The sequence below is a fragment of the Falco rusticolus genome, chromosome 15, assembly GCF_015220075.1.
Source record: "Falco rusticolus isolate bFalRus1 chromosome 15, bFalRus1.pri, whole genome shotgun sequence".
In the NCBI taxonomy this organism is placed as follows: Eukaryota; Metazoa; Chordata; class Aves; order Falconiformes; family Falconidae; genus Falco; species Falco rusticolus.
In genome coordinates, this window is record NC_051201.1 from 15,147,804 (window position 1) to 15,171,110 (window position 23,307).

Here is a 23,307-nt window from a genome sequence, read left to right on the forward strand (position 1 = left end):
AGGTGCCAAGAAAAAGGATCAACCATGTTTGAAACAAGTGATTTATTGTAGTTTGTATAGTCCGTGTACGCACCCATATTCCCCTGCAGGGATCTGGATACCAAAGTCACATGGACCTTCACCTACTACAAGCTGGGAAGGAGGCCAAAAACAACCTTTCCACTGGCCTTTGATGGCTATGTTTTCTATCAAGCCAAGGAAAATTGCAGAGGGACACTCAAAAAGTGAATGTATTTCTATGCTTCAAAAATCTGGACTGATTATTTTTGTAAACACAGACTCAGAGAAAAACCCTCATAAGATTCATGACAAGCAGTATTCATCTAGTTGATGCACATGGAATGGATCCTGCATCCATGTTTTCACACCCATATTCCTATACCATACAATTTTTAAAGATATTGTAAAAAACCCTAATATGGAGCCCTTTGCATTAATAGTTATTGTTTGATTTCAGAGTTGTATTATTTTTATATTTTCTCTTTCCTGCCAGTTAGTAAATATTCTACAGTTTCCTCTAACATGGATGTTTTAAAGTGAAAGTGAGACAGCACATCTGAGCAAATATGTCAGAAGCTGGCCTGATTCACCAGCTGGCTCTGAAGGAGCTCTCTGGCCTGGGATAGTTAGGTTGTACAGTCCTAGGATCACACCTATAGCGTTTGAGATTTATATTTATTGTAAAACATATACTGCTCCAAATTATTTTAAAAATGTATTTAGATATAATAGAAAACAAAGGATATCTGTTCCCTTATGAATAGACAGCCAAGAACAGAAGTGAAATATCTTAAATCATCACAATGTCAATGAACATTTATGTTGTGGCAACTGACCCACGCCCCAAAAATGAACTCCCAAAAACTAGGGGAAGTAGGATACAGGATGCAGGATTTGTGCCCGATCTGCTGCCCGAATTGTGTCCAAGTATTATGCAGCTGCAGACTAACTGCATACCTGAGAAGTATGTAAACAGTGCTTAATTAAATCTTAGGTAACACTTTCCACAATCAGAAAACTACAGAATTAATCTTTATAAGCTGTAAGATATTGGCATATCATAATTTTATCAACTGAATTAATTTCCTTGACACAAAGGACTACAAAATTGCAAGGAATCAGGACAGAAAATTGGCTTTGAGCATAAACCACTGTAGTCAAAGAAGCTTAATACAGGCTGACGTGTGTGTGTTCGGCCAGACCTCTCTCCATCTCTTTCCCCTCAAAAGGCTTTTATTATGTATGGGAACAGCTTTCCATGCTGTTTATAAATTGCAAAATGAACATGACCTGACCATGCAACTTAAAATCAATCAAGGCGGCCCATCACTTTGAAGTTACAGATACATTTAAGGAATTAAATTGGTTCACTAACTAATCAATAATATTGATATCCTTCATTGTTACTAATGTCCATAGAGAAAACCATAAATGTTATGATCATCAAGGGATATTTTCTTTATGGATTCATGGCAGTGTTGCAGTTTCATGTGGTATTCAGTACCTCAAAGGGAGATGCTTGGTACTTCTCTGATTTGGTCACAATGGTCCAAATTAATTTACTCTTGGAGGAAATAAATTGGAAGTTTGCCAAAGGCTAGCAAAGCAGCTTTTCATATTTATGTTATGATACCAAATAGTAAACAACAAAAATCAATACAGAGTAGAAACCTCCACTACCCAGGATCAGAAATTATTTTACTGCTATATCTTTGCAAAGCGATTCCTGAAATGTTTTTGTACATCTCTATTACAAATCCTATGATTATTACACTGCAGCAGTGTTCTGCATGTGAACTCAATTTTCTATTTTTTCTTAAGATAGTATAAAGGCCGCTTACTGGGTCTCAATTAGTTGGATTGATGGTAAATTTTATCTCAGAAGAGTAATGTAAACGAAGTAGTCAAACCTCCAGACACCTATTGCAGTGCATTGGAGAGAGGCCAGTTTTCACTCACAATGTTCTTTGGCTAAATTGAATCCAGATGTTTACATGGAATAAAATATTAACAAATGTCTCCCAAGGGCAGCCAATCATTATTGAGTGCTTTAATAACCTAAACCAAAAATTCTTTAAGGTGACAACTAGCCTTTAGCCAGAAAGATACTTTTGTTTATTTTATTTTTTTTAATAATGCAGGGTGTATTATCCTAATTTAATTTCAGCTTGTCATCAACAAAATACTTATCTGGGATAATTTGGAAAAAGCTGTACAACAAACGACTTGTGAAAGCAATAACAACTTAGTTCTAAACATATGATTCCAATTTTTATGTTTATAGAAAAAAAAAGAAAAACAAGTTACTTGTAGTTTTATTTTTGGAACACAAATCAGATATCTTTGAGAGAGATATTTAGACATAAAAGCTGTATTTACATTTTAAAACTGTTTCAGTAGTCTACCATTTTGTCCCTATAACAGTAGAGTACTGTTCATCAGTGTTCCAGTTCTTGAAGATTAAATTCCTAGAGAGGTTATTATTTAGCAGGAATTTCCTTCAAAGGCATTTCGTCTTTACATTTCTTGGGAAAATTACTGGATGCTAAACAAACGTATAGTTTATTTGTGTCTACAGCTTGTATATATACAGATCTAAATTCTAGATTTCATAGAAGTCACCGAGGACTCAATATCATGTCAAGAAACTAATATTAATTTTCAATACATTCAAGCATATAACAAGATTATGTGAGATTCTCATTTAAGTTTCAGCTTCCTTCTTGAGTAGTTTGGCCTAATTTGCTTTATTGGGAACTTGCAATATGCAAGGAGTAAAGTTATGGTCCATTTTAGTAATAAAAAGTATTTTGATAAAATATTTACAAAATTTCCTTATTTTTTTAAGTGTATTTTTCTTTCACTTTCTTAAATGTGCTTGCCAACTTGTATCCCCCGGTCCAAATACAAGTCAGGTTCCTGTCCCTGAAGATTAACGATGCCTATTCTTCTCATATGCAGTCTTATCCTGAAGTGCAACAAAGTGTTTAGTCAGGAAAACTCCTTCATTACTAAGACCCTCCAGGCACAAATTTCTTTCTTCCTCAAAACTACTCTCTGACAAAGCTTGTTCCCCCTTCCCTGTCCCAGCTGTTGCAGCCATTTTGCACGCAAGGAATCTCTAGCCTCTTGATTTACCAGACATATTTAGCACGTCAGAGTGGTAAAATGTGACCATATTATGAGTAAAAACATATCCCAGAGACTTCTAGAGAAAGTATTTCTGTGACCAGGAAAACTGTTCACATTACATGTCAGTTAAAATGCAATGTATGGGTAGAAAAGCTGAAATTCTACATAAGGCACAGACATTCTAGAGCATCTTTATACATAAATGCTGTGAGGAGTTACTACTAAAGTTCAAAGAATGCTCAACAACATCAGATACAGAGTTTAGCTGGAGATTAAACCTGCAGAGTTTAACCATCCTATTTTATACTTCCCTAAAATAAGAGATTGAAATATCTGGGACGTGTTAAAACCTTTCAGTGCATTTGTAATGTGAAGAGACAATGGAACATGCAAAAATGCATCAGCTAAGACTCTTAAGTATTATTCACGGAGAAATACTTGTGTGAGTTACCTACTAGACATGCAAAGACCAAACTAATACAAACACAGATGGTGAAGCCCTTTTCAGACCCTATCCCGCGTCAAAGGCAGGAGAAGGTATCAAATGAATTTTGCAACCCAGAAGTACGCAAGGAATCCAAATTCCTCGATCTACTGTGCAACTACAGTTAAGCATGCTGAAACATACAACGATGCAAGAAGTAGACTTTCTGTCTTGATTTCTGGTTTGCTGCCAAGGACTTCTTTCAAAACTGTGCCAGGGTAACAGGCCGACAAGCCTGCTTGCCCACAGATATACGCACAGCTACTACCTTCTCTTCTATGTCACCTGAATTTCATATCAGCTACTGAAATGAGATAGCAAGCACGTCAATAAAAAAAATAAAATCCAGTGTTATACTGTCACACAGAAGAGATGTCACAGAATGGATTCTTCCCTCCTCTGCATAGATTGGATGGTGTCATTGAAAATATTCCATATTTATGTCATTTGGAGAAAACAGATTTAGGCCTACATCTTATTTTAAAGACAGATTCTTGATACTTACTAGCTGACAGAAAAGCAGTAGCTTCCAGGAATGTACTCAGACACTACAGAGATGACTGTAGTGTACAAATCTATAAAAATTGGATTACAGTTCACTCCTTCCAGGCCCTTCTCCTCCCTTGAGAATCCTAGCCTATTAGTTTAAGGAGGTTATGCACTCAGGTTCCCAATATATTTCCATGGGAGCTTCTAGCTCTTTTAGTCCCGTTGCAAAACTGTAGTCAGAGACAGATAGTACCACTCCTTTAAGCTGCAGCTGTTCCTCGCTTCCCAATTATCAAATCTTGTTTCAAATGCCATATCTTTCAAATAAAGTAACAGGATCTGTCCTATCATTTTTTTCTTGAAAGTTTCACATTGTAATGCAATCAAAAGAAGGGTGCTTAGAGAACGAGGTGTCCATGCCAAGCCTTGGTGTTTAATTAATCTTCATTCATACTTAGTTCCAGAAAATTATTTATAGCATCTTTGAAATGTTTCACTTTGGAACTTAGATAATGGGCTGAGGGTTGCAAAGGAGTAGGATACCAACTATATTTATGGTCTGCAAGTGCTACAGAATAAAAGTAACAGGATTGTAGCATAAACGTGCCTGCACTTTCACATATGAACATTTTTACAGCTACTCAAAACTGAAAATATATAATAAGTAATAATAAGAGGGAAAGTAGGCAATATCTGACTTTGCCTCTGACTATAATGGCACTCATATTTATACGAAAGACAAAAAACTAGTTGAAATTAAGATATTCACTGATTATCTGACATCTGTGCTTTTGCCGAGTCGTGTCACATAACATTTGTACATTCTGTTCATTCTGGATTTTTCTATATTTATGCAGGTGCTTTGGTAGGAAAAAGGTCTTAATCTTTTTAGGCCAAAATATCTTATCCTGACCATTAGTTCATGGTACCTTTAATCTTGCAGGAGCCAAGTAAAGAGAGCTCATGATTGAGCTTTTCAGTATAGGCAAGCACTTGCAGTCCTTAAACAAGCAAGCACAACAAATGGTGAAGTAATTTTAAATTAATCTGGAAGGAACAGACAGTAAATAAAATTCCTAACCATTTCAGAGGTTCTTGGCCCTTCTAAATAAATAAATAAATAAATAATAATTAAAAAAAGGAATCTAAAAAGTTTCCTTTGTTCATGCATTTCTTCTCTCTACCTTCTTTTTGTTCCTCCTGTAGGATCTTCATAACCCTTTTTTCCCCTCTTGGTGCTTTGTGGCTACATAGATACAAGTAAGCTTAGCTGGAACCTAGTCTCTGACCCTGAAGACAAGCAGCACACAGCCCAGCCAACACCTGGGAGGGCTGAACCCCCATCTTTTGCACACCAGCTCTGTCTTGTGCTACCCCCTAGACATGCCCTTACATTGCCCGGGGAGTGCTCACTGGCAGGCCAGAATTGCCTCGGTGAGCATGCTAACAATTAAACAGCACAGACGACTAAAGGCCAACATGTGAATCTGTGCCCTGGTCTAGCTTACTTTGCTAGTACAGACTAGAAAATAACTCTTTTCCTTTCCATATTTTAGGAAATTTGCAGTCAGGCCAAACATACTCCTCCTGCCATGGAATTTTACTTCTGTGAAATGCCAGGGAAAAGTCATAGCACCACTCGAAAAGCAACATTTGGTAGCCTCCTACTTAGATTGTCTTTGAAAACATGCTTGTAGCTATGAACTTCTACATTCCTTTTAGCTGGAGCTCTTTTGGAGTTATTGTTTTGCCTAGTACTTCTTGGAGAACATATTTTCCAGCTGTCACTAAGGAAAAATATCTGGAGAGATTAGATTACCTAGCAGTGTTTTAATTACTACACAGAAACCAGGAAAGGAAAGCAAAGAAGTTATGAAAAAAGAGATGGCAGATTTGGATATACATTTGCACACAGATTAAATACAAAATGCTGATACCACCAGAAAAATCAGCATTACCACTCAAGGACCCTTAGCCTTAGATGAAAATTAAGACCATCAGATTGATTCTGCTCCAAAACTCAAAGTTCTATTTCCCACAAGAGTTTGCAACCTCTTCTGGGACAGGTGCTGAACAGCTATGCTTGAGACCTATCAGCATATCTGCTTATGCTTTCACCTGCCATTATAGTGTCTGAATACTTTCTATATACAAATTAGTAAAGTCCAAAGCATATTTCATAAAATCTTTGTCATGTATATTTCTTGTCAAGTGTTTGAGACACCTTTTCTTTTTTTTTTTTTTTGTCAAAATAATTATTTCATGCTGCCTGGGGTTTCCTGGGCTGCAGCTGACATCCAGATTATATATTTAATTCTAACAGTAAGGCGACTTTTTCCATGAAGATGATTTTGCAACAAGTTCCCAAAGATGTTCAGTGCCTGGGTTTAATCTACCCCGGAAGCGTGTTTCTAAGCCAGAACCACTTCAATGAAAAAACTTTATCCAGGACTTTGTGATCTACATTGTCCCACGGGATCACAGCTGTTTGTCTTAGCGTTTCAGAGACTGAAATTCCATCTTCAGCGTAGCTGTGGCTTGATCTATTAACTACTGTGTCTTGTCACCAAATTATTGACAAAACCTTGGAAGACAATACGTTATGTAAATTTAAACCATGTAACAGCAGCATTATTTAGCCAAATGTTACCACTGGAGAAATCCATATTTCACTAAGTGTGACTGCCATAATATACAACGTTCTGAACTTTGTTTAGAAACAAGCTGAACAGCCCCATCAGTTATATTAGACAAGAGTTAGAGACATGATAATGAACAATCCAAGCACAGGACTGATGACAGGAGACACATCTAGAGAATATGTTTAGTGTGTACAGTCCTCTTGAGAAGGAAATTATGGCGGTAAATAGGAACCACACAAGAGGCAAACTTCCTGTTTGTAACAGTATAGCTGTCACAAGGGAGGAATCAATGTCACAGCAGTTTGAACATAAAATAATAAAGTATGTTAAACAGAAAAGGAAACTACAAGTTCAGATACAAATACCTCTACAGAGTGCTTCACAGCCAGCCTAAACAAAGAATGTTGCCTTAAGTTTGATACAAGACCCTAAGCAAATCACTGGAACTTATCTGCAAAGTTATCCCAGATGGTTCTTCTTGGCTTGACACCACAGTAGCTGCCTCAATGACAGGAGCGATAAAACTCAGTCATTGTGTTAAGATAACTAGGCAGCTAAGGGAGTATATCACCATTTGGAAACTCCCTGGAGAATTTCAATGAGCCAGTTAAATGTCAGATATTATCAGTGTCTAAAAAAGATCAGCACACCCTCTTGCAGGTGTGCTGGGAGGATTGTAGGGGCTTCTTTGGGAGACATAGGAAATGGAACTCCTCCTTCTGATTACAGGAAAAGCCTTATTTTCAGAATATGCATCTTTATTAGCGGTCCTTTATAAACTAAGCCTCAAACAAGAAACAAAGACTCATTCAGTATGAGAATAGCTCAAGAAACACACTCCAGAACTACTACATTCAGACAGGAAGCAAAAATCCTCCTAAATTTTGACCAATAAGTAACAACCTATTTGCCTAAATAAAGCACTTGAAATGGGTATTAAAAACTTCCTCAGCATTCATTTTTAATTGTGACTTTCCTCAGATCCTCCTCTTCTGCCTGTTACCATTTCTCATTGCATTAATTTCCTGTTAACTCACAAGCTCCTCTAAGGAATGTTGTGCTTCTATCACGCCCTGTTTAGCTCCCGGTAGGATACTATGGATAAATTCTGGCATACTCCAGAACACACCAGAATCTCACCACACAGTGATCACATGAGTGAGTATTCCCTAGCTGTGAACAATCTGGTAATAAATATTAACCTTATCCAATTATCTGGTAAGAATTTTAGAGCTAAATTAAAATAAATATTCACCTTTACAAAATATCAGAAGGACAGAATTATGCAATTCTTATGTATCATTCAAATGAGCACTGTTTAAAGAAAACATTGTAAATACATATTGAGGGAGAACTAATATCCAATATCGAGATTATGCGGTAGAAGAAGAGACTTCAGAACTCTCATCTTTCAAAATCAAAATGTTTAGAAATAGCAGAATTATCAACTTGTATTTGCTACCACCTCATCATTTAATATGCTGCATTTTGAATGTCAAAACTTAAAAAGCTAAACTGACGTTACTTCATCATTAAAACCAAAACTGAATTTGCCTAAGTGAAAGCTTTAAGATTTAAACCATAAAGAACTGTCTTTATGCATGAAAAATGTTCTTTTGTCAAGAACAATTTATTTAGTAGCATAAGGGGAAAACGTTTCCCAGTAAATCAAATACACGTTGGGAAAATTCTTTCAAAGGATCTCTAACTGAATTTCCTTAGGCTCACAAGTATTTTTTTAAATAGCATGTAAACATTTGAAAGCCAACAGGAACAAGGCGTCTCTGTAAGTTTTACTTCTTACGAATTAACAACAAATACCTGTTGAAAAGACTGTTTCTGATTTATAAGTAGTTGTGAGGTTTTTTAATGCTACTTTTACAAAAGCAAAAGAAAACAAAACTTACTTTCTTGTTGAACCACTTTCAGAAAGCCTACAGAGCCAACACAGAAAAGATTCTAAGTATTAGAGAAGGTGTTTGCAATCCCGTTAATGAGGTAGCAATAATTGCCTTTAGGGTTTTCTTCAAATCAGCAACGTGCTAACACGCTTGATGCTCTGCCAGGTAGCTGTGAAGTGTACCCTTCCTTCTCCCAGGGCCTTCATTATTGCTTCCTGCAGTGGCCACACCAATTCATTCTGATTTTCATTAGAGACCACTGGGGAGTGGGATCCTCTTCTACAGATAGTGCCATATGGAACTCAAACACTATGTGAGTTCTTTGGAGCCTTCAATGGGCACTTTAAAACATGCAAAACAGTAAGTAGTTACTACCCACAACAGCTTAAACAATTACCAGCAAATTCAGCAATATTTTCACATACCCCAGATCAAACAATTAGTAACTTTAAGAAAATATAAATATATGCCAGGCCTGTAAGTCTGTGCTAGAAGTATAAATTACCTCGTCTTCTATGCTCTGGCTACACAAGCACAGACTTAGAAAGACAGTAGGTCAATTTATGTGAGTCGACTCTTGCTGCAGCTTTCTCCCACTCAAAACTAGGCCATCTACTTGCTCTTGGTCAGAATATTTTAAATAAGCCCATTCCTGTGCAGTTTATCCTAGGCACTTCTGTTAAGTCCTAAACATTTATAAACAGTAAGAAGTGCATACTAAATCCTACTTCAAAATAAAGCAGGTCAGTTTAAATACCTAACCTGCCAATGCTACAGATAGTGCGAACTAGATCTGAACTTTCCTCAAACACAGAGGTCTTTGAGATTAGTTTTGGCATTTGTCTCAGAAAGGAGACTATTTGAATCAAGAATAGTTTTGGAGCTGCTACTGCAATGTATTAACTGGAGAAACTACTCTTGTTATGTCCAGCTCTGCAACCCTACACACTGACCTTTCCAGTAAAGGAATAGTACAGAAAGTATAAAAGCATACTGAACTAGCTAAAAATTGCACAGAAATGTATTCAGAAACTCACAATTTTTGTCAATTCTGACAAATAACTACTGTGCAAGTTACTTGACTGGATGCAAAACCTGATATGCAGTCTAGCCCTGTCAGGGAATTTTCTCCTTCCTCACGCTAGGAATGTGACTTTAAACAAAGATACATGGCTGAGTTATGCTCCCACATCATAATTTAAAAATAGACTCATAATTTACTTTTTGAAGATTCATTTTCAAAACTTTTATGTTGATTTTTATGCATTCTTAATCCCTCAGATAAATACAATGCTCAGATTAGGACCATTTACATAATCACATAATTAGGGGGGCTATCTGTGTACTACTTGTTATCTAGGACTTTCTGTTGATTACATGTATGCTACAAAGCAGATCTCAAAAATAGAAGCTTCCATTTAATCTCCTCTGCATTACACAGAAATATTTGGCACTTGTTCATAATACATTAGCTTCTAAGTAATATAATAATAGAGCTAGCTGTCTGACTCAGGGCTATTTCTGAAACTGCTAATTTGATTTTTTTCCAATAAACAGAAAACTTTCCCCATTATATAAACCATTATGTGGCTTTTCTGCTTGCAATGAATCACTCCAGATTGCTGCACAACTAGATAATCTGATAAACCAAATTTTGTTTGTTTCAAATAACCTTTATTCAAAGCATCCGCTACATACAATGTTGAATGTAAAGTGAGAATACAATGATTTTTTAATAAACATACCTTATACTTTTGACTGATTTATATGACAGTAATATATTTCAGGTATCAAAAGAGGAGGTGTGTATGCTCAGGGGGCTACACTGACATAAATCTATAGCACAGACATGACACTGTTCGCTGGGCAGCGGAATGCTCAGGGACACATTGATGCAAGCTCATTGTGTGCGTGTAGTTGTTCTAGATTAGCGTTACTGATATAGACATATTTACTTGGTCTACATGAAGACATTTTCTTATTGCTAAGGAAAAAAAATCCAGACTTTGCAGTTGTAAATATTAGTGTCCTTAAAAAAAGAATATGCATGCTAGTACAGCATACAAATATTCCAGTATCAATAAATATGCTTCTAGTTTAAGTCACAACTTTAAGAGCCGTAGAGCTGTACACATTCTGTCCCACCCTGGAATCCTGGACTTGCTCCTGAGCTCAATGAAACAGCTTCAAGGAGAGATAGGGGAATTTTTTTCATTTTATGCTTAAGGAACCAGTCAAATAGAGCTGTCGACTTTTCAAGGAGTAAAAGGGAGAGTTCCCTTGTCCAGTGAGTACACAGAAACTTATTTGGCAATTCAAAATTTCAGATTTAGGTTTTGGTTTCATTATCAGTCATTGCAGACTCTTTCAGAACTTGAAAGACTGAATTTAAAATTTAATTCACATAACTTTACTTAAAACTGGTTTTGCTGTAATAACTGGACTAGCAATCATACACAATTTAGTGAATATGTTGCTATACAACAGACTTGACCCTACACTTTTTTCAATTAGAAACTGAAATTAACGTGGATTTTGCCAGTGAGGGTGCAACTTTACCTCCTGTCCCTGTCCCCAAACTGTCAAAGATCAAATAACCCTAGAGTTAGTAGTTCATTAAATAACATAGATTGCATAAACAGAATGTTTGACTGGGTTCCAGTTTCTCATAGATGAAACACTAGGGCTGCTCAGTGGAGATTAGCCAGGTTGTGTGCAATGACATGTATTTTGCCTTTTAGGTAGCCACAAATCAAAGATGTGCATTTTCTCACAAAAGATTTAGCTGTTGTTAATAACCCCTAAACTTACCTTCCAATTTACATTCCACTAATATTACAAAGGCCTTTGCATTTAAATAATAAAATCCAAAATAAGCTGAGAACTTACTTCAGTTTGCTGATCCCACATTTCATTGTTTGCTACAACCAAACGACTGACTTTTCAAAATATGAATCTGAACCATTCCTGCCAGAGGTTTAGTGTTATTTTTGTCAGCCATTTTAGGGAGCTGAAAGAAACTGATTCAGAAAGACAATAATATTCTGGCCATTCAAATCCAAACTGAACATCATCCTTTAGTGAATATGAGACACATAAATGGAATTATTATGACACTGTGTTTAATCCAATAATCATCTCCTCGAGTGTCAGAGAATCCACTAGATAAAAACAGCAGTCCCTCTGATTACCACCTCAAGATTCAGGCACAATCCAGATATTGGGAAAGGGATCAAAAAGTGATCCATAGTTTATGTAATGAAACAGCAGAGATGATCATGACAATGTTAGTGGCAGCAGAGAAATGATGGAGCGAGTAAGAACTGAGAAATAATTTTCCTATAGCGAGCACTTTCTGGTAGAAACCCTTCCTTGTTAATATTGCTGGCACAGAGTCCAGTTCCTGAAGATAGTGGGCAAACAATGCATAAATATATGATAAATCAAATTTGTGCAACAGTGATGAAGTTTTCAGTACTGCTGTCCATACCGTGAATAAGAGTAGGAGCTCGGCAATCACATTTAGAGTTCTTAGTAATTTTCTCCAACAATTTAGAGAATATTTAAATAAATGCATTTCTTTGTTTCACTTTTCACATCTTCTTTAGTGAAAGGAAAGCAAGTAAGGACTGCCAACAGACATCATAATAGCAGACTTAATGTGATCTCACATAAGTCATTCTGATTACTGCCTTATGAAATAGAAGAGCATCACCTCTTCACCACTGAAGTTATTTCCAGAAAGCCCCATTGTCTGCAATTACAGCTGACAACGATGGCAGATGCACATGTAACTTTAGCTCTTTCCAAGTCACCAGCTCCTAACTGAAGAGTACCCAGAGAACCCCCAGATTTGTAACAAACTGGGAACATCGTTCTTGCTGGGCACAAAGATTCAGTAAGGCAGCTCAGGAACAGGAGGGAAAGAATATTAGATTGCCTGCTTCCAGTTCCCAGAGAGATTTTTTCTACACATTTTTTCCTACAGGTCTGTCTTCTACTCTATAAAATGGAAGATAAAATAATAATATAATCATTTATGCCACCTTATGCTGCATGAGTCCTCATATTGATCCTAAAGACTCTCAATATAAATTTGCACAGACAGGCCACACAGCAGTGTAGAACCTGGACAGCAACACGTAAATACCACCCACTGGCTGCTCTAGAATTTTTGACCAAGCTACAAGGGAGATGCATACATTTCTGTAAAGGCAGAAACATGCAGAGAGTAATCAAGCATCTGGAGATGGGTAGCATATGTTTTGAGGGGAGTTGAAGAAGAATAGATGGAAGTTTCTTGTTAAAGCAAGAAGAATGCATGCCCTTAGGCTGCAATAAAGACCAAGACATCCCAATTCCCATTGTCCTTAAGTAACCACTGCAGCCATCTCCACAAACATCTTTGTGGCATTAATATCATACTGTAATTCAGGCCTTCCTCTTCCAAGCACACAGACTAAACCTTCTAGTTGCAGGTTTGGTCACCTGTGCTTTCATATATAGGTCATATAAGAAAAATTAAACTCTCAGAAACCAGCTTGTGTTAAGACCGCCAGTAAATGTTTAGTTGGTGCAATTAAATTTCTTCAGTGTTGTATCAAGAAGTTGTCTGCTAATAAAAGACAAAGTTGCCTTCATGATATGAAAAAAAAATCATCTTATAAATGATTCATTATTTGAAAAAAAGAGGTGCTCCATATACAGAAAGTTCAGGTCAAGAATCTCTTGTACAAGAGGTTTTTTTAAGAGTTAGGGTACCATTATTTCAGTAATTGTGTAAAAATCTGGAACCAGTTTTTGTTATAGAAAAAGCCTTATGAAAAATGTCCTTTCAGGCTGGGAAGGGAGCGCTGGATTATAAACCATGTTATGCAAGCCTGCTGCTCCAGAAGCCAAAACCCTGCCCCATCAATTGCATAACCAGCTCCAAGGGAGATCTGAGCCCTGCTCCTTTATGAAGGAGCCTCGATGGAAATTCAGCAAGTTACCAGCCTTCCTCAGGCAATAAACAAGGCATTTACTGTCACTTGGTATTTACTGGAGCCAATTGTGTGCAATTGGATCCCCCCCTCCTCCCCCCCTTCTCATTTAACAGTGTAAACAAAGAAACAACTTACAAAAAAATCACACTAGGCAGACTGTCTCCTGTTGACACCATTCTGATCTGGGAATCATATTGCCCCTTTGAAATGCTGAACAAGCCTGTAGGCCGCTCATACAAATCTGAAAGGAAGTGGGAAAGGCAAAAGCAAAACAAGATGCTCTGCAATGGAATGCACTAAAGAAAACCAAGTATTTCAACCAATATTTAAATTCCTTAAGTGTGGGACAAGACCTGCTGATCTCATCCTTAACAACTGAAACCACTACAAAAAAATATAGGGCTGTTTTATACAGACATTAAGAAAATATCATGCTTCACTACGGGTCAAGAGACACCTTAACCATTCAGTTACCATGTTTTTGCTGTACTGTTCTTTCTAGATTCTAACTCAGTCCTAAGCCAAACTGTTTTGCTAGGTTTGTACAGGTAAAACTGTTATGCGGAATTATAGCTGAAAATAACAACACAACTTTCATTTCCCATGTACACCTGCACTGAGCCTTGATCAGTATTAGTATTATTCTTTATTGTTAGTACTGCATGCATATTGTTCTCATTCTTACTGGTCTATGAACTGATTTAACATGTAGGATGCCACCCTGTTGCTCTTCCACTAGAGTAAAAAGCAAAAGGAGAAAAAAAGATACAAAGCCTATCTGAGTCTTGATAGCCCCCTGGGCAAGCCTGGGCAAGGGATGACATTTTCTCCAGCCAAAACCCCATTAAGGACTCATATGAATATTGTCATTTATAAGCACTTCCCCCCCCTACCCACCCCCGCCCCCCTTATTTCTTCTTCCCTGGTCCTTCCAATCTCATTCAGCTTGGAAGGGATGACTAGAGGTTTCACTCAGACACCAGGCTGGAATTAAGAACAGCAAGTATTGGAACTGACAGATACATTTTGCTTAGGTTTAGTTTAGCACGTAATTTTGTTATTTTGTTTTACCCTTGATTTTAAAAACAGAATTCTTACAGCTGGTGGTACATTTTTCTAAACACCAGATCTGTTGATTACTGGTTAAAGAATTTTTGTAGAACAGCATGTAAATTGACAATTTCCCTACAGCAGTGGTTTTTCAAACAATATCTCCTGGAAGAAAATCTCATTATTCATAAAACTTTTTTTTTTTTTTGTCAGTCATTTTCTTGCAAAGTATTCAGCAGAACTGAAAGACCTCAGTTACATTTCCTTCATAGATTTACAAAGAGACTGAAGTATAGAAAAAAATACCCATGTGTGAAGAAAGCATCTGCACGGTCACCTGAAAGAAAAATTTACTCACCATTCTTACCATTATCTGTCACATTTAACTTGAAAAAATTAGCCACCATGCTAAAAATTTTGCCCAATATTTCTAAGTCTCTATAAGCCATTAAATATAAAAAGCAAAGCAATGTTGCAGTTTGTTATAACTAAAGATCTGTGCACGAACAGGGAGCACTCGAAGAAAGGCCTTGTAAGTTTTCAGTTTCCAGGATTCCTTACATGCGATTCCTAAGATTAAAACTGATGTTCAGTCAGCACAAACCCCTCTCTCCCATGAATCAGATTGCACAACACAAGTGATTGAGCAACATATAGTAGTTACCTTTGAGATAGGTTCAATTATCCTGGCCATGGCCGTGTGGACTTTATTATAAACAAGTAGATAACTAAATGCAAAGATAAAAATTATAATACAAGATACATTAACAGGAGTGTTATTCCACATGATAACAAGGCACAGGCTAGCTACAGGAACTATCAAATGTCATTACTGAGCATCTACATGCAAACCAGCTCCAAGTAGGTAACTTTTTCCCCTTCACAATTAATTTTCCTATTAAAATAATAATCATTAATCAGAACCTATTAGTTACTGTAGGTATACATAGAATTTCCCTTGCTTTGTGCTTTATCAAGATGACTACTCTCTTTTCTTCCCAATTGCTTAAAAATCTAGCTGCTTTGCTTTGTGATGTTAAAATCCCCCTGAAAGGCCATTTTGGCCATACATGTTCCTGTGGCATCCTAGAAGTCACTTTAAACGCTGAGAAAATTAAGTAATACATGATTGATTGAACAGAGCTTAGAGAACGAAGGCCTTTTCAGTCATCACCTTAGCCCTCACATTGTTTTCCAGTTAGTTACTATGTTTGAATCGATGCCAAACAATACACCCTTAGTTAAGCATCCGTTAAAACTTCAGTCAGTAAATTAGTCAAGTTGTACAATCCCTTTTAACTCTGTCAAGCCAGATAAATATTGCCTTGACATTATGGAGACACTTGGAGTAGCCAAAGTAAAATGTGTCCATAATATATAAACCTGAACTCTTCAATTGAAAAAAAAACCAAAACCCAACAAACTTTTCGCAGAGGGTAGTGTTCCAAAAGCACTTATTTTTTCCTTGGAATCAATGGGAAGGAGTCAATTAGGCAGTTCTGAAAATACCATTAGGCGTATATCTGAATATTCAATTACCAAAAATATCATTTTAGCCAGAATTTTCAGTGAACTATAGGGGTCTGGATAAGTTGCTTATTTATGATCCATTATGGTAGCTAATGACATAGATTATACTTTTAAGAAAAGACAGGCGTCTTCTGAAGTAAGGGATATCCAAATGTATTCTTCATATAAATTTAAAGAAGTCAGTAAAGATTAAAACATATAAATTAATCACATTTTTGATACAAAGTATTATATTCCCAGAAATCAAAAAGACATTAGGGTAGATATCTATAGATACAGTACAGTCAGGCTATGTCATAAATAAGCAACCTGTGGACCTTATTTTTAATCTGCAATATAATTCTTAACCTAATTTTCTCTACAAACTCAATTACGTAGGCCAAGTTTAGTTTCCATCTAGGCACTTTTAAGTGAAATAAAAAAAAATGACAGCTGCATCTATTTACAGACAGGATTTGCTTAATGGTTATAGTCCAGGTCAACTTCTCAAGACAGTTATTTTATTATTAAATGACTGCAAATCGAATTTTTTTTCAGTGTATGTTCGTAATCAAGTGTTCTCTGGCAGCAATTAAGGAGCAATTTGAATTAGGAGTTTATAACTATGAATAATCTGTGGCCTCAGAGTAGATAAGAATTTGTGAGGGAGGGAATTCTGTGTGCTTCTCACCAACTACAACTTACTTTGTTGCAAGGGTTGCTAGTCTTCACAAAACCCTGACAAAGTCTCAAGTTACCCGTCCAGCTGCATACAGAGTAGACCTTGACAAACAAAGTTTGCGTAATTTATAGGGGAAAAGATCAGCAGATAAGGCTACTGTATTTTACCCTGCATGTACCAGAGCGTTTAATTTATTATCATATACAAATATGTATGTGTGTATATATATAAATAAAATACTATATTTGGACCAGGTACAGTACTAAAAAGACTAAGAGCAGGCAGACAATAGATCTTTACACATAACTAGCTGTCAACATTCACAGGTTACTAGATAATCCGTTCTTGGACTGTGCCATTTATATGCAATCTAGACAGTTGTGCAAAATCTTTACTGCCAAAATCTTTATAGGATGGCAACTTACATTAATGATGTTAAACACATGGTTTTATGGTCATATTGAATACTAATATATTTGAGTGTATTACAATAGATCTAGGAAGAAAGAAGATAAATGTATGGTTTTGTGTCTTAAGATGGAAACCAGCCTGAAAAGTAGAAATTCTCAGAAGGACCTAAAAATCATTGACTAACACAATCAGCTCTATGTGCAACCTTGTAATAAAAAAGGTCAGCAATATCTAGCTTTAATTGTATTACTTCAGTAGTTCTCTACAAATATGCAAAAATCCATCGTAAACAATAATATCAAGTAGAAATGTGTGCACATCTTTGGAAAGGAAGCTTTTCTTCAGTTCTGATAACCATACTCCAAGAATGAAAATGTTTTGGAAAGCTTAAAGGACAGAGGCTCCAACAGTGACGCAGGGGATTGGAGGTTAACAAAGCTCAACTTTGTCACAGAAAATTTTGGTAGGTGACCGCTACTAAGCACAGGTATTTACACATTAAAAAAGGTTTTCAATTTTTCTGATAAATGGAAATGGATGCAAGAGAAAGTCAATGTTAATATTTCCTACCAGTGAGGTTCCACTATTTTTGATAAACTTTTTTTTATCACTGTAGGTGGCAGAGGAACCTCCCACCTAGCCGTTTACTTATTAATAGATGGGTCTTAATGGCATATGCTCTCCTAATTCACTGCTTGCAGCATTTCATGTCCCAAATGCAAAAAGCTGGACCCTAGGACAACCATCCAAATTATTAGGTGAACTATAATTGCCTGTCATCTACACGTCAGGATATATAAATAATCTATTGGCTGTTTGGCTACAAACTCTATGAAAGTACAGTACAACTATCTTTACTAACTACATAATAGCATGCAGGCTAATTATGAACACAGCAGAATGCTGGTGCCTTCTAGAGAACCAGACACAGCGATTCATTGAAGAGCAAACATTAAGTATTTAAAAAGATATTAATAATAACAATTAACTACACCTAATGAAGAAGCCTCAGCTAAAAAGCAAGTCAGAAATTTGCTTGATATTCTATAAGAATAATTAAGTTGTTATATCAAGGTATCATTTTGCCTCAGGATGTACATCAAATAGTGCATATTCACCCCGCCCCCCGCCCCAGCAATATATACCCTAAACCAAATTAAAACATATGGATCCAATGAACATGAATATTACCACCTTTTCTTCCCCATATTCATTGAGAATGTAACAGTATGCTCATAACTCTGCCAGGCAAACCTTCTGCATTTAGTGGTGAAGAATATGCGTATTGAATAAGGCCTAATAAATAGAACACCAATGTCTCTATTATCATGTTCAAAGAATTCACCAAGGAGCTGGGAAGTTTGTTATTAGCAGTTTTCTCTTTCAGTTGCAGTTTCAAAGGTGCAGAATTCAAGCCCTTTCACGCTTTCAGTGGATTTCTTTACATTCCATAACATGACCTAGGGAACAAGGCTAGTTTGATTGAGATTACTCTGTTAAACACAGTATTTTGCAAAGTGAAATGCATGGCATACCATTTCCTTTAAATCTCAAATGTGGAGAACTATAGCTATAATAGGTTAAGATTTAGACATCACCAGCAAAATGAGGATATTTCCCCAGTATATTTGCCTTAAATTCTCTGTTATGACCAACAGTAGCACTTTCAAGCACAGTTCTTTAATAAAGCAACTCATTATATTATTAAACTGCCAGACCAGACTTTCAGCAGATGGAGTTAATTAACAAATGCAGCACACAAGGCAGGCAAAGAATGTCTCAAAAAGTCTGAGTTAAAAGCAAAATGGTAATACATGGAACATTGATCATTTCCATACCATTTGCTAATTGTGTTACCATTAAGCAGATCTTGTCTTCCCCAGATCTACCTTGATGACGAAACAAGCATATAATCAGTAAAATTTATACTCACTGTGCTGAAAAATCCCAATGGCTTTCTGTTGGAAACTTTTTCATGGGCTATTTCCTGTTGATTTGTTCTACTTCTGTATCTAGCTAGTTTTCATTGGCAGGATTTGCTGTTGCCAAAGGACTGGAATGCTGAAGCTTTTACATTGACATGCAGGTTTTCTGTGTGTGTGACCTCCCGGTTTTGCATGTCCTGGCTGTTCTGAAAACACCAAATCAAATTAAAATGCTGCAAATGAAGATTATTTCCTTTTGATAACATATAGGATATGCTGTGTCTGCAACTGTGTCTACCAACTAATTTTTACATATGTAAAAACAACATGCAAAGATGATCCTACTAATAAAAAAAAGCTTGTTCAATTGTTTCTGCATAGAAACATGTCACGCTTCTCAATTGAAGTTTTGCTTCACAAGAAACTTCCTTGAAGAATTTCAGAAAACATTTTCACAATCACATCCAAACAGGCAGTTCCATAGACTAAAATAACAATGAGAAATCTCTTCAATATTTTCAACTGTACTGTAAGCTTAGCTTAAAAAATTTCAGTGTGAACCCCCAAAAGAACCAACTTTGCCGCTTGGTTGGTGTCTCTGAATTGGGGGAAAACAGTCAACAGCCTTGAGGGCAAAAGTCTCATCCAGAGAGACTTGGGCTGGAGGCTTGGGTCAGCAGGAACCTTATAGAAATTCAACAAGGACAAGTGAAGGGTCCCTACATTTGGGATGGAACAACCCTGGGCAAGAATACAAGCTGAGGACTGTCTGGCTGTGAGCAGCTGTGCTGAAAAGGAGCTGGGGATCCTGCTTAACAGCAAGCTGAACATAAGCCTATGGTGTGCTGTAGCAGCCAAGATGGTCAACAGCATCCTGAGCTGCATTAACAGGAACAGGCTCACAGACTGAAGGAAGTGATTGTCTCCCCTGTGCTTGGCATTCATTAGGCTGCATCCAAAATACTGTGACCCATTGTGGGTTCTCCAAGCAAGCAAGACATTGATAAACTGGAGAGAGAGAGTTCAGCAGAGGACCACCAAGACAGCCAGGACCTGGAGTACTCATGCTGTGAGGAAAGGCAGATGAAAGAGCACTGACACATCCTGGAGGAGAAGGGAAGGCTTTGATGGAACCTGATAGCAGTCCCCCAGTACCCACAAGGAGGTTATCAAGGAGACAGAAGCAGGCCCCTCACAGTAATGTATGGAGGAAGAATGGGAGATAAAAGACAAATTGAATCAGGAAAGGGTCAGATGGATAGAGGAAAAAAAATATTAATCTTTTGAGCTTGAGGAGGACAGCCAAACAGTGGAACAAATTGCCTAGTCTCAGTTCTTGGAGGTTTTCAAGACCCAACAGGATAAGGCCCTGGGCAGCCTGATCTTGCAGTTGACCCTACTTCCAGTAAGAGGTTGGACTAGGTGATGTTCTGAGGTCCTTCCCAACCTGAATTAATCTATTATTATATTGACTTAGTAAGCAAAACTGGGCCCTATCTCACACTAATTGTTAACCAAATTCAACAGCTGGGAGAATGAAAGACAGTTAAGATCTTTCACCAAACATGCTTAGACCTCACAAAAGCATTTACTACAGAGAACATAAGGAACATGAGTACTGATAAAAGCAAAATAAATGAAAACAGGCATTAAGATCATTTAAAAAAAAAAAAAAAAAAAGAAAGAGGAGGAATAACCATACTAGATGTTATCTATGCTGCTCTGCAAAGAAGAGCTGTATAGACATATTATTGTGATATTCATGGAAACAAGAATTTAGGTATGAAAATTCTTGTATTTATACACGAGGAATTCTCTTTCTCCTATGTCCCTCATCAAAGGGAGGTTCTGGAAAATCATCTTGGGGTCTGAAACACAAGCTTGGAGCCTTATTTTGATTTCAATAACAGTAAGATTTTGCAGTTACTGTGTTCCATGGGGAATCTTGAATTCTAACTTGCATATATACAGCTACAAAGTGTACCAGTACAGAAGGATCCCTAAAGCTACACTGTTTTATTTACTTAGATACATGAATATTCAAACCCTCTACATAAGTATTTGAAGTTAAGCAGAAGTTACTATAGGTTGGAAAAAAATTATCTAAGGGTAATATTTTTTTTTTCATGCTTAGAATGTTATAAGGAGTGAACAAACATGGCTCTTTCAGATGGATGCCTTCATTCTATAAATTAAATTCGGGGGTTTTTTATTTTCTATTTCAAGACCTTAGGTTTGCCACTGAGTAGACAGACAAACAGTGGGCCAAACAGAACTAACGTACAGAATCATCACAAGCATCATCAGCCTCTCCAATAATACATTTACTGGAAAAAATTCAGTCATTGGGACAATCTTTTCCAAGCTTAAAGAAAAAAAAAACAAGAATGTAGTCCTATTCAAGTCAGGTGAATAAAAACTGCAGGACTGGGCAGCTATCTATGATATTAAAGTGACATTTTAGAGTATTTAACAGACATTGTTAATGAAATTCACAAGGCTATAAGCTTCCCAAATAGCAATTTCACTGTCATGTGGATTAATTCTGAGGATTGCCTTTGTGGCCAGCGTTTTTCTTTAATTTATGACCTATTTTTTGAGAAAAAATAGTTCCAGTAAATAGATTACAACAGGAGCTGAGTGTCCTGGCTCAAATAATGAAACCTTATACTGACTCCTCAGGTATATATGCAGTCTTCCCCAGTGAACTCCCGTAGATAAACCAGCTGGGAAGGTTCAGCAGCACTACAATGAATGTCCTCTTCCAGACCATATGCTCCTGCCAAGGCCATATGCCCTTTGCGAGTCCCAGATTAACCCAGTTTGTGTGAACTCAAAACCCACACATGGCACTTTTGTAGGCCACAGGAATAACGCACAGAGATCCCTTCTCTCATTCTCTCAAAAGAAAAAAACACCACCCCATCCCCACCAGACCAAAAAACAAGCCCTAAAAAAAACCAAATTACCTCCTCCAAAATGCACCTTGCACCAGAAAACAAGACACCCCCTACAAAACATTTTTATTTTCTTTTTTAAAAATGTATTACAGGCTTTCATTACATAGAAAAAGGAAGAGATGGGGTTTTTTTGGTCCAAGTGAAGCAGAATCAAGGGTGGAAATACTAAAAAGATTTGTTTTACTACACTGGTTAAAACATAAAAACTCATATTAGGGCATTTCCAAAATAAACCAAAACAGTAGATCAGTTACGATGCCTCTAGAATTTAGGACATGCTTGTCTGCAAGTCTTTTCTTCTTTAAATCCACAACTGATTTTGTTTCACGATGAAATAAGTGGCATGTTCAATATCTCATTTGCAAGTGCAATGGCTCTTGCAACTTAATTAAATGCCTCACTAACTTCAAACATCCAAGCATTTCTGCATGGTTGCCTCATATTAAACAATTCACAAGAAACAGAAAATATCACACAACACTTCTGTAATCAGATACAACTTACTATAAATTATTTTTGTGTAATAGAAACTGTGCTAATAAATACAGAGGCAGCTGGTAGAGAAACCTTCATAGTTAAATGGACCATCATTTCTTTGTCACTGGTTAAGCAGAGGGGAATTCCTAAAGAGACACTTGGAAGCAGTTTACCTCCCAACTGCCAGGCTAGGCAGATTAATGGCACTGTCAGTCACACCAAATCACCATGGTTGTTACTTCACTTTTATGCAAGCACTGTTGCTTGCTCGTTTTGTATTTTAAAACCACAACAGTTTATTAAAAAAAAAAAAAAAAAAGCTTTGTATCAAAGTTTCAAGTAAACATTTATGCTCACTTTTGCATTGAACAGCAGCGGTAGGTAAAAGGAGTTATGGTAGAGGATGAACTAAGGGCCTGGAAACCATCAGCAAAACAAAACTACATGAAGGTGATAAGTAGTTTGTCAAGAAGCTCTTTCAGGCCAAGAGGGCTCCAATTTCATACTAATCTAAGATCAAAGCATCAGTATATTTAATGTGCCAAAGACATTCGGAACAGCGCTATGGCATGCTTCATACTGGAAATGCTCTTTCTGCTTTGGAAAAGTATCATCCTGTGCTAGGTTTAGATAAAACCAGACACTTTGAAAGTGCTTTCT

General features: G+C 36.8%; 1 protein-coding gene across 4 annotated transcripts in view; it reads right to left on the minus strand.

Annotated features, from left to right (window-relative positions):
- Positions 1-16,614: 16,614 nt before the first annotated feature.
- N4BP1 (NEDD4 binding protein 1) overlaps positions 16,615-23,307 on the minus strand; it is a 39,086-nt gene continuing 32,393 nt past the window's right edge. For 3 of the 4 annotated variants that reach the window (XM_037408770.1, XM_037408768.1, XM_037408771.1), the window contains one exon: positions 16,615-19,416. The gene's annotated coding sequence lies outside the window, so the exon portion shown is untranslated. The remainder of the gene's footprint in view (positions 19,417-23,307) is intronic. The other variant, XM_037408769.1, reaches the window with a different exon arrangement.